Below are 12,575 nucleotides of genomic sequence, written 5' to 3' on the forward strand. Positions count from 1 at the left end.
CCGTTATATTTTAGAGCACTTAACATATTTTTTAATTGCGCTTGCATTATTTACATGCATAATTCTCTCGCTCACTTATGTAAATAAGCCAACACTTGGAGCTCTTTTCAAACATGAGAAACAACGTTGAAGAATAGTGTAAACTACAATTTGCACAAAATTACAAAAGAAACCTAATTAACCGTAATTTATTTGGATTAAATTACACTAAGTATGAACTGGTACAGATGAGCACCCTCCGAAGGGGGCAAGCGCACATAACACACCACGACATATAGCACGGTTCCAAGTATTCAATATAACAGAACATAATAATTTATAACAAAATTTAGCAGGAAATAGCGTTTTGAAAGCGGGCTAAGGACTCGCAGCTAAGCGAGTGGGAAATGGGGTCCGGGCACCGAATGGGCTTTGAATGCAGCAGTGAGGGGACGCTGGCACCAGCAAAGCGGTCTTTGCAAGCGCACTGGAACATTTACATTACTGCTGCCAGCTGGCGAGGGGCACGAAAACCAACCGAAGCCTTAGGAGCGGCGTGGGCAAGTGTGCACGAGCACACCACTTCAGCATTTGAGCACTTTTAACCCTGCTTGACTAGCTCACTGATATTCCACCTGACACTCGGGCGAACTGAAAGAGAGATATTCAGTTATTCCACTATACGCATACTCACACACATACACATACACAGCCGTTGCGGTTTGCCAGCGCGCTTGGCATTTGTTTGCCGTATTTCTGACGAGTTGGCAGTTGGCATTTCGCGTTGTTATTGTTCTTCACAGCGCAGCTGCTAGCTAGCTGTCTGCCTGCCTGCTCGTTCGCCTGTCCGTTCATTCGTTAGTCTATCTGTCTGTCTGTCTGTCGTGGCTTGGTTGCTCTCACTTTTGTTATGAAGGTTGCAATTTTGCTTGCCTTGGTTACCTCATTTCGCCTATTGTTGTTGTTGTTCTCGCTGTTGCTTTTGCTGCTGCTGCTGCTCTTTCTCAAGTCGCAATTTGCATGACAAAGGTTTTGGGGTACATTGTGCATTTCATTGGCGTGAGCCTGGAAAAAGTATTATTTTTTGCAAATTCTGTGGGAGTGTTTTTATGTGTGTGTGTATGTGTTTCTTTGCGCTTCAGTGACATGAGTGACTTGTTGTTTACTTGGCTTTTCACTTGACTTTCAATGAAATTCAAATGAAGGTCTTAATATAAAAGGCGCACAGGTACATACACACATATGTACTATATATACATATCCATACACTTATATATATCTATGCATATATAAGAACGTGAGTGCCCAGGTATGGCTATATGTGTGTGTGTTTTCTGCACTTTGGCAAAATACTGTTGTTTGAAGCGAAAATCTATTAAATATTGGGTTTGCTGAAGTTTGCAGTCAACTTTCTTTGATCATCAATGGCGTGTGGCATAAGCCGTCTCTCTTATGTGTCAATCATGTGTCAGAAGATGTTTTTTTTTTTAATTTAGAGCCAAAGCAGATTTTAACTCTTTGAATTATTAAAACGCTTTTCCATAATCGTTTAATCCAATGGAGAGGGACTTTCGTAACCATTATTGAAAATAACCGGTTTTTAAGGTGAAATATAAACTGAGCTAATATTGGCTCTTGAACTATGAATTATTTATTTAGTTACTTAAGTCTATGAACATTAATTCTTACAGACTAATGGAGAATTAAATTACAGTTACATAAGTAGATAACTTAAACTAAAAAACAGAATTGAGGGTATTAATGAAGAAAACCCCAGATTGAGAAATGAGATTGAGGAGTATTAAAATTAATTTTCCCTAATAAATAGGGACAGTCAATAACTCCATTAATTACACTGAAAACAAATGAAAGGCAGAGGGTGGACCGGCGATTTTCCAATAATCTAAAATGTAAAAGCAATAAACGAGATGTATACGATGGTATTGGGTCAACAAACTATAAGGAGCGGAAAGCAAATTTAAGAAAAATCTTTTGAACGCCCTCAATCCTATTAATTTACGCTAGGCAATACGCCTCCAAATGAACACTGCGTACTCCAAAATAGACCGAATAAAAAAAGTATATATGTAGTAATTTTAACGTGTAGGGGTCGGAGAAATTAAAAGCATTTCGACGGACAAATCTAAGCACAGAGAATGATATAGAAGTGATATAGTTGAAGTGATTAATGAAAGAAAATCTATTGTCAAATATTAACCCCAAGATCTTTGATTTAAGTTACGCATTTTAGGACGCAATTAGAAATATTGTTACTTGAAGGTACGATGCTACGTCCCCTCCCATACGATATCTGAGAACATTTAGTTAGATTCAGAAAAAGGTTTGATTTCAGGCACCAAGCATAAAAAGTATCAATATCACATTGAATTTTCATTACATCTTCGGAGTTTTTGATTATTGCGAAAATGTTTAAGTCATCTGCATATAGCAAAAAGTTAGCAAAAGTGAAGCAACGGGAAATGTCATTGATAAATCCAAAACGCTTCCTTGTGGCACTCCCGAAGACGCAATGAATGAATCGGATGACACTCTATCAACAATAACAACACATCGTCTATTGTGCAAATATGACTTAATCCACTGCAAGAAGACAGATTGAAAACCTAAAGATGATAATTTTCAATAGAATGTTGTGTGAAATTTTATCAAAGGTTTTAGAGAAATATGTGTAGAAGCAATCTACCTGAAATTCAGCGGAGAATGCAGACATGCAATAATCGCTAAAAACCGCTAAATTTGACACAGTGGAGCGCCCAGGGACAAACCCTTGCTGACTGACGTAATTATTATTATTTTTAGATATTATTTTTTATTTTTATTATTATTTTGAGATAACTGACGACATTAAATGTGAATCGCTTCGCGCATTGAAGCCTATTCCAGAAATTGACTTTAACAACTGTTTCGAGGATTGAAAAAATGCATTAATGTATAGGGGCCAAGGAGGACCACATAGATTTTGAAGAATAAATTTATAATTTTAAAATTATCAACATAGTCCTTATAGTTTTTGCTAATAGGTTTTAAGGTTTGATCACAAAGATCACTCTGGAAAAGTTTTAAAAACACTTTGTCAAACCAAACATTTTTAAATTGAAACTTTGCCCTCTTGTATCAAATATTTGTTTAACCGGTTTAGTTAGTTTTTATGTTGTTCGCCTTGATTGATAAATATTTCCGAAACTCTCTCCAGCCAGGCAAGATAAGTGACAAGGCAGTATCTACTTGCCATCCGATCGCACAGAAATCTATTCGTTATGGAAGGTCAATCTGCCTCTCCAATATTTGGAACAAAAGGAATACTTTCTTAGTGCTGCTTGTGAAGATATTTAAAAAATTACCTCCATTATTAGGGATGAAAACTTTGTTTTAAAAATTTATGTTTTTAGTCCAAAGAAGGTCCAAAAATTAAGGGATCGCAGCTTAATTTTAATCAGCTTTAACAGCCGCAGTAACGAAGTTTTAATCTTTGCCGTGGTTTAACTAAATTTTCATCATTATGTACATATCACTTTTGTATTAGAGAATTAGTTAAAGAATGCCTAAGTGGTTTTCAGAACCTAAATCTATGGCTTTTTCACAAGTTATTCCAAGCGCATTGTAAGCTGGAGTAATTGGAATTACTTCGATCAGCTTTTACCTTTCGACAAACAAAGCCAAGTTCTTCAGCGTGTTTTCGAAGAGCTGAAAAACTTTCATTTTTCCTGAAGCTCGTTCTCGTTTGGAATTCTTCTCAATAGCTTACCGATTCTTTACCAGAAGAATCTAAAAATTCGACTGTGAATAAGCGCAAAGCTTCTATTGTTTTTACCCAACCACCTCAATCACATACTAATCAAGGAATCAGAGATCGTAGAAGTGGTTAACCACGTGATAATTGCAAAACTTTTAGTCCTGAAATATTTGAAATACGGTAAAAATTAATTATTTCCGCTTTCTAAAAAACAAAAAAAAAATATATATTAAGAATTGTATTAAATTGAAATAACTACTAAAATTTTCAATTTATTTACAAAGAATTTCTGAGAATTCTCTCTTCACTTATTTAGTACATAGAAATTATAATTCAATTTCTTATGTTTGGACAGAGAATATTTATTTTATTCAGAAGAATGCTTCAAAGACAATTCATAGCAAGCGAAAATACCGTTAAATTTAAGAATATTATAAACTTTTGAAGGTTGAGTATTGTCGCATGGAGAATATGAAGAATGTGACAAAAGAATATTGACAACCTTTCATTTATTCGAGCTTGACCAAGGCTTCATTTCACAAAGTGCACAGCAGGGTAGGTGTAAGAATTTCGCACTGTGACGCACACATACTTAAACTCATGTAAAATGTATGTTTCCATGCATGAGCAATAATAGAAATATGCTTTACTTTAAACGAAAAAATGCACATGCAAGTCAAAAAAAGAAACGCAGAAGAAGCAGAAAATACGAAATGAAACTGTCATGTTGAGCACACACCCACTAAGTACACACTCAAGTACGTGTGTATGTATGCGAATGTAGCTATGCATGAGCTTATTTGAACGACACTGATGCATGCTGCGCAGAACATCACAAAGCATACCTGTATGTGTAGTCTAATAATAGTATGTTTTCCTTGGAAAATCCTTTGTTAAGTGCAAACAAAATTATGCATGCCAACACGGCCTCACTAACGGCATACATACTTGTATATGTGTATGAGTATGAGTATGTAGAGGCAAGCACACATTGGTATACCTTGCAGGAAATTTATTACTGAGAATTCTGAAGAAAAATTGGTTGTGAAGAGTTTGAAATTAATAGAATTTGAATAGATTAACCCGCTTGATTAAAACCGTCGTCAATGTGATAGCCAGTGAGATAACCCACAAAATTGCTTTTGTGTTTTTGAATCTGACAGTTCACAGTTGGCAGCCATGTGTCATATTTTTCAATTGCTATCTACTATCTTAAATGTAATCAAATAAAATTTAATGAGTAGTTTTTTTACTCCACCAGCCTTGCAAATAGACGTACTCTTAATTACTTCGGTTGTACTTCGGTCATTTTGGAGTAATTGGCTTGACCAGATGATGGGAAAGTATAATCTCACGAAATATTCTTAAACTCATCTGCTCGGTTTCACTAATCTTCTCTCATCTACGCTTCCATTTCCTAGAGGGCTCTTCAGCACATCTATCATATTATATGCATACAGTTAATATAGAGATGTAGTTGTGTCCAGTGTTGACCGCTGTATAAATTGGATTATTTATGTAGAAAAGGTATACTTTTCATACCCGTTCAGGGTTGAGCTGCTGTCAGCTAAGGTATTACCTGGCAACAAGATTATATGAGTATGGATTCGCTTTGATGATGACGACAGAATTTAGCAATCATAGTGTACCGAACACAGAGAAAATATTTAAAATTCTTCCTTCTAAGATTTTTCTAAAAAAAAAAAAATTTGTATATGCGCTGGTAACTACGTTCAAACATAGCCAACCAGAGACCAATGAAGCCTCAACACATTATGATTAGATATTAAACACTGAAGTGCGTATATACTCTCCAACATATACATAGGCATACCATCTATATCAAGGACTAGGATAAAATAACTATAATCTTCTATTTGTGTTTGCAATCTACCAATATATGGCTTTAAGTCATGGTTTAGGCATGTAAGCAGATTATTCGATATTAGTTGGTTATGGGTGATATTTTATTTTGTCACTTTTGGAATACACATTAGTTCAAAAAGTAAAGGCATTCGAGAATTTATGGAAACTTCCTGTTAGTTATGTACATTAAACTTGAAATACTTATGTTCAGTAATTTCCAAAAAATTAAGTTGGTTACTAAGGCTTTGAATGATATTGGTATAGGCTTTGGCTTTTGACTTTTGAATGTTTGGCGAAGCATTGAATTAGCATAGATTTTCTATGTGTTTATATAAGGAAGATGGAGTCATGTGTAGAAGTTCACGGAAGTGAGGAAAGTTCTCTGAACGCCATTCACTTGTGAGTGGCCAGAAACGATTCATTTTCATATGACTCAAGCAGCTCACGGCTTCCTAAGAACATCAGTTCGAAAGCGAGCTAAAGTGAGAAGGCGAAATATCCCCTACACAGGGTTGTGCGCTGGGTTTGGGACCCGCCACGTAAAAAACGCTCCCAATGAAAGGATATCAACTGCCTCGGATGAGAGACCCCCCTTTTGATGACGACCACAGCAAACGAAAGAAGAATTAGGATTTGAGGGCATGCACCTGGAATGTCCGGCCCCTTAATTGGGAGGTGATGCTGCCCAGTTGGTTGATGTTCTCGTTAATGGCAGTGAACGTACCACGCCAGGAGAAGGCGAACCCGATTCCCCAATCGATGACGATGGAGCAGACATTCCAATACCCGACCATGAAGAAGTTCGAATAGGAATTACCAGTCTGAAGAACAACAAAGCAGCGGGGACCGACGAATTGCTGGCTGAGCTATTCAAACACGGCGGCGAAAAACTGATAAGGAGCATGCGTTAGCTTCTTTGTAAAATATGGTCGGACGAAAGCATACCCAACGATTGGGATTCAAGTGTGCTCTGCTCAATCCACAAAAAGGGAGACCCCACAATCTGCGCCAACTACCGTGGGATGAGCCTCCTCAACATCGCGTATAAGGTTCTATCGAGCGAATTGTGGGAAAGATTAAAGCCCACCGTCATCAAACTGATTGGACATTATTATATTCACCATGCGTCGAATCTTGGAAAAGACCCGTGAAAGGAGAATCGACACACACCACCTCTTCGTCGATTTCAAAGCTGCTTTCGACAGCACGAAAAGGAGCTGCCTTTATGCCGCGATGTCTGAATTTGGTATCCCCGCAAAACTAATACGGCTGTGTAAACTGACGTTGAGCAACACCAAAAGCTCCGTCAGGATCAGGAAGGACCTCTCCGAGCCATTCGATACCAAAGGAGGTTTCAGACAAGGCGACTCCCTATCGTGCGACTTCTTCAACCTGCTGCTGGAGAAAATAATTCGAGCTACAGAACTTAATCGAGCAGGTACAATTTCTATAAGCTGCTGGCGTTTGCCGATGATATTGATATCATCGGTCTCAACACCCGCGCCGTTAGTTCTGCTTTCTCCAGACTGTACAGGGAAGCAAAGCAAATGGGTCTGGCAGTGAACGAGGGCAAGACGGAATATCTCCTGTCATCAAACAAACAGTCGTCCCACTCGCGACTTGGCTCTCCCGTCACTGTTGACAGTCATAACTTTGAAGTCGTAGATAATTTCGTCTATTTTGGAACCAGTATTAACACCACCAATAATGTCAGCCTGGAACTCCAACGCAGGATAACTCTTGCCAACAGGTGCTACTTCGAACTGAGTAGGCAATTGAGAAGTAAAGTTTTCTCTCGACGAACAAAAACCAAACTCTATAAGACATTCATAATTCCCGTCCTGCTATATGGTGCAGAGGCTTGGACGATGACAACATCTGATGTGTCGACGTTGCGAGTTTTCGAGAGAAAAGTTCTGCGAAAGACTTATGGTTTCTTGCGCGTTGGTCACGGCGAATATCGCATTCGATGGAACGATGAGCTGTACGAGATATACGACGACATTGACATAGTTCAGCGAATTAAAAGACAGCGGCTACGCTAGCGTAGGTCATGCTGTCCGAATGGACGAAAACACTGCAGCTCTGAAAGTATTGGACGCATTACCCGCCGGGGGAAGCAGAGGAAGAGGAAGACCTCCACTCCGTTGGAGGGACCAAGTGGAGAAGGACCTGGCTTCACCAAGAATATCCAATTGGCGCCACGTAGTGAAAAGAAGAAACGACTGGCGCGCTGTTGTTAACTCGACTATAATCGCGTAAGCGGTGTCTACGCCAATAAAGAAGAAGAAGAAAGAAGATTCCAAATGTCACTTTAAAGACTAAGGAATTTATCTGAAGTCTGAATTACATCAGGTTTTATTATTTTCCCTAAGACACAGTCCCTAAAATAACTATGCCCTGGCAATCAGGCTAATTGAAACTTTTTCAGTTTGATTGACGGAAAAATATCCTAAGTTTATAAAATAGTATAAATAGCTATTTCGTTGAAGATATATGGTCTAATACAAAGTTTTCCATAAGATATTTTATAAGATGTGCGACGTTTCTTTCTCAGTGTTATGAAGTCCGAGGCAAACTTAATATGTACGAGTATGCACTGTTCAAGCTGTAAAAAAATTACCTTTGACTATTTTAAATAAATAATTTCAAGTTCTTATTTTGAATCCTTCCATTTCTTAATCATATTAATTTATCACACATTTTATTTAACTTCATCTGGTTTAAGCTAATAACGTTCCATATACTTTTCTCTTTGCAGAATTTAGGAAGAATTAAAAGAGGTAAGTCGAATCGTATTTGAAATAAAAAATTAGTTTCTTTAACAAAATGGTCTGATTTACACTAAGCCAGTAACTGAAGTAGCGATGTCAACCATGAAATTAAGTTATGTTTAGACACTACTTTATTCTCGCTGCTCTTGGAATAGTACCAATTTATTTGGGGATTTAAGCTCTTCACATCAGTATATACCTATGCACTCGAAAGTCATTTACGTATATTCATCACGTTGTTGTGTGTATTTGTTGAAAGCATAGTGTACTATTACTGCCAAATGTTTACTTAAACATTTGTGTACTATTACTGCCAAATGTTTACTTAAACATATACATACCTTTGCTTTTAGATTCGGTAAATTCAATTACCATATTAGCTCTTTGGATTCTGTAGACCACAAAAGCAATATTGAGTGTACCGAGTAACATACCCAGGCATTTCTTCGATTGTCTAGACTATACACTAATATTTTTGCAGTCAGACAAAAATATAAGCTTCACAAATTATATTACTTTACTGCTACTACACTTACACACCCATATGTGGATGAACAATATTCGAGTGTTTGTGTATAAGTGCTTTATGCTTTCCTATTGAGTATGCCCGTTAGCATCGCCACTTAACTATAGACACATAAACACGAAAGCCTGTGTTATAATATATACATACATATATAGCACCTCAACAATACGTACACATCATGCATGTGTATGTATGTCGTGAGTGTGCCTGAAAGTGCTGCGTGGGTATTTGCTTTTGTTTCAATTTATTTGATACCTTTTTCGGATAGTTAACCTGTCGAAAACACTCGCATGGAATCTTCCAATATAAACGCCGTAAATTGCTTAACATTTAGAAATAATTTGAGTAGAGATTGCTGAAAGCTCAATTGCGGTTCCAACGGAGAAATGCCATAATATGTTCGAAAGAAAATTTAAGATCAATACAAATCTCGACGTTCCCATTGAATTTATTAAGTAGCCGTTTGATCAATTTTCTTTTTTGTATACTTGGGCAAGTTGGAAGTAGATTTTGTTTTCAACATAAACAAGGAAGCAAAGTCTCTGTAAACTTTCAGCATAACTTTCATAGTGACAAAACTGCTAATTAAACACGTAGCCTGAATCCTACAATCACCAAAACATCACCAGTGACCAGTCGTGGGTTTATGATCTGGTCGAAACTGTCCAATAATTTAGCGAATTAACCTAAAACGAAAAAGATCCCAGACGAGACTTATAACAAAGGTGTTGAAAATTGATTAGTTAGATTAGTATATTAGTCCTTCACATACTTGAACTATCACAAAAGAGTCTATCTTGAAGGCAATAATATAGATTTGTTAGTTCGAGTCAAATTTGGTCAGATGATATATGTATAGTTATTAGTATATTATGAAGATCTGCTTATTTTTAGTTTTGTTCCTCCAAAGTTTGTACTGAATCAATATTCATAGTTCGAAATATCAACATTATTTGTTATAAATCCGCCTAAAATTTTTTTCCTACAAAATTTTGAAACACAACTGCTTTTGATTTCAACGTGAATATCGAGCTTTCTTTTTTGAATTTATTATCATTAATGAAAAAATATCATCGGTGTGAGAATAAGCTAAATAGCATATAAATAAATTTTGTCTACATTTAGGGTGCTGATAGATTTTTTATAAGTTTATTTTACGTAAAATGTATTAAACACAAAATTTCAGGGCCCTTTTGTACTCATAATATATCGAGCCATTACCGCCAAAATAATGTATCCCACACCATAATCGATTTTTGGTTTGTTATCGAAATCGATAGTTCAACATCATTTGCATCATCTGTCAAAATTTCATGGCTGTAGATTAAACCGTTAAGATTTTATAACAAAAACAATTTTAATGTAAATGCATATGGTGACTTGTTTACATTTTCTTTGAACGCTTGTGTGGGATACAATTAAATTCTCTTTTAAAATAAATGAAACACAAGGGGAAAAAACACAATTTTTTGAGACTTTAATTAAAGTTAATGCTTTAGAACAATATGTCGAAGGTATGAATTTGTTTTTTTGCAAAATATGTTTTTGTTTTCAATTATTGGATATTTTTACAGCTCTCCCTGGTACAATAGCGATTCAGATGAATCTTTCGTTGATTTAAATGGTTTGGAAAGTTTAAAAGAAGTCGAGGAGGAAACGTGTGTTGGGAAAAGGGGCTACAGAAAGCAAAAGAGAATACCTAAAAGGCTGCAAAAAGTTAAGAAAAAAAATACGAGTGTTTTGCCCAACCCGTGCTTAAAGAAAAAATGTCCAAATTCGTGTCATGATAAAATTTCTGAAGATGAAAGAGTAAGAATAAATGAACATTTTTGGGGAATCGGCAACAAAATTAGACAGAAAGATTGGCTGTCTTCTTGTGTTAAACAAGTCGATATTAAAAGGCGATATAGAGAAAGTGACAGAAAAAAGTGCAGCTTTAATTATTTTATCAAAATCATTAATAGCAGTTTTAAAGTTTTTCAAACATTTTTATTGAAAACGTTGAACATTTCACAAACGATTTTAATATCCGTAATAAAAAATAGATGTTCGTATAAAACTTGCCTTGAAAATATGAAAAAGCCAACTGCATACAACAAATCTGAGGAAGCAAGCATATCGCCGGTAAAATCCTTTATAGAAGAATTACCAGCGGTTCCTTCACATTATTGCAGGAATAAAAGTACAAAATTATATCTACCTCAAGAATTTCGAAACATAAAAACTGTATATCAGCATTATGTAGAACATTTGAAAACTATTAACAAAGTAAATAGTCAGTTATCGTTAAGAGTATTCCGTAATATTTTTAAAAACAGTTTCAACATTTACCTAAAAAAGATAAATGTATCTTATGCGAGAATTACAATAATTTAGACACAGAATCCAAAAAGCAATTGCATTCATCAGAAGAGTATCAAATTCATCTAAAGACTCATCAGGATTCATCCAGACGAAACTCCCAAATAGTTTGTGAGGGACCTACTCAATTATATGATCATATATTAAACATTTCTTTTAAATATAAGGATTTGAAAAAACGCTTTGCGATAGAAAAACTATACCCTTAAAATTCCAACACGAGTATTTAAATTTAAAATGGGATGGATCTGTTAAAGATTTGCTACCTGAAACCGACCAGGAAGATAGTATTTAGCGTTCTTTATATATTTTTATCTATCGTTATTCAAGTTTACAAGATTTTAATATGAAAAACATTACTTTGTTAACAGAAAACTTTAAATATATGATTTTCATTACTTTATTTTTGTTTTATCGAATATACTAAGAAATGTATGCATTTATTTTTTTAAATCAAATGTAATTTAATTTTAAGGACTAAGTAAAAAAATTAAATTAAAAAAAAAACGGGAAGTCACTTCCTTAAAATAATTTTTTTGTGTAACCCACACACTTTTTAATAATAGGTTGCCAGAAAGAAAGCAATAAAAATGTATCCCACAAAAACAACGGTTATGATGCAAATATCTATTTAAAATTATTAAAATTAAATGTATTACACAAAAAAATATTATAAATTTTAAAATAATGGCTTTATTCAAACTGATTTAATTTAAAAAAAAACCTTCCCCTGTAAAATTTCGAGTTTGTGGGATACATTTTTCTTTATGGCTCGATATGCAGCCTTGAATTTTTTTATTTTTATTTTAATAAATTGAAACTTAAATAAGCTATCGCCTACAATTAATTATCTGTGACCTGCTATTGATGTGTAAAAATATTCAGTATTAATTAACACTATCCAACATATGAAAAAGCACATACACACACATACAAGCAATAGGCATGTAAAAGAGCCGCTACATTGAAGGTGCTGCTAACGGAAAATTCAATTGTATTGTGAGCGTTTGTAATTACTTAATAGGGTTATGAAAACAATTAAACTGTGTAAACAAAAACAACGAAATTCAATTAAGGCGCTTTTGTGCAAAAATGCAGAATTTTTTTCACGCAATGGCGTAGATAAATTTCGAACAGCGTGAGGTTGTGGGTATGTATATGTAAACTTATATTTTTATATTTTACATTTTAGCAAATTCTGAACACCAATTTAAGTGTGTGAAAAAATAATAAAAATATTAATATTAAGTTAGCGCATGTATTTCTTCAAATAATTTAATTTCTCCTCACTATTTTTCCTGCTTTATACATTCTA

General features: G+C 35.1%; 1 protein-coding gene across 3 annotated transcripts in view; it reads left to right on the forward strand.

The window, feature by feature from the left end:
- LOC126763353 (connectin) overlaps nt 1-12,575 on the forward strand; it is a 397,643-nt gene that overhangs the window by 113,673 nt on the left and 271,395 nt on the right. For all 3 annotated transcript variants that reach the window (XM_050480755.1, XM_050480758.1, XM_050480759.1), the window contains exon 3: nt 8,361-8,382. The gene's annotated coding sequence lies outside the window, so the exon portion shown is untranslated. The remainder of the gene's footprint in view (nt 1-8,360; nt 8,383-12,575) is intronic.

The sequence above is a fragment of the Bactrocera neohumeralis genome, chromosome 6, assembly GCF_024586455.1.
Source record: "Bactrocera neohumeralis isolate Rockhampton chromosome 6, APGP_CSIRO_Bneo_wtdbg2-racon-allhic-juicebox.fasta_v2, whole genome shotgun sequence".
NCBI lineage: Eukaryota > Metazoa > Arthropoda > Insecta > Diptera > Tephritidae > Bactrocera > Bactrocera neohumeralis.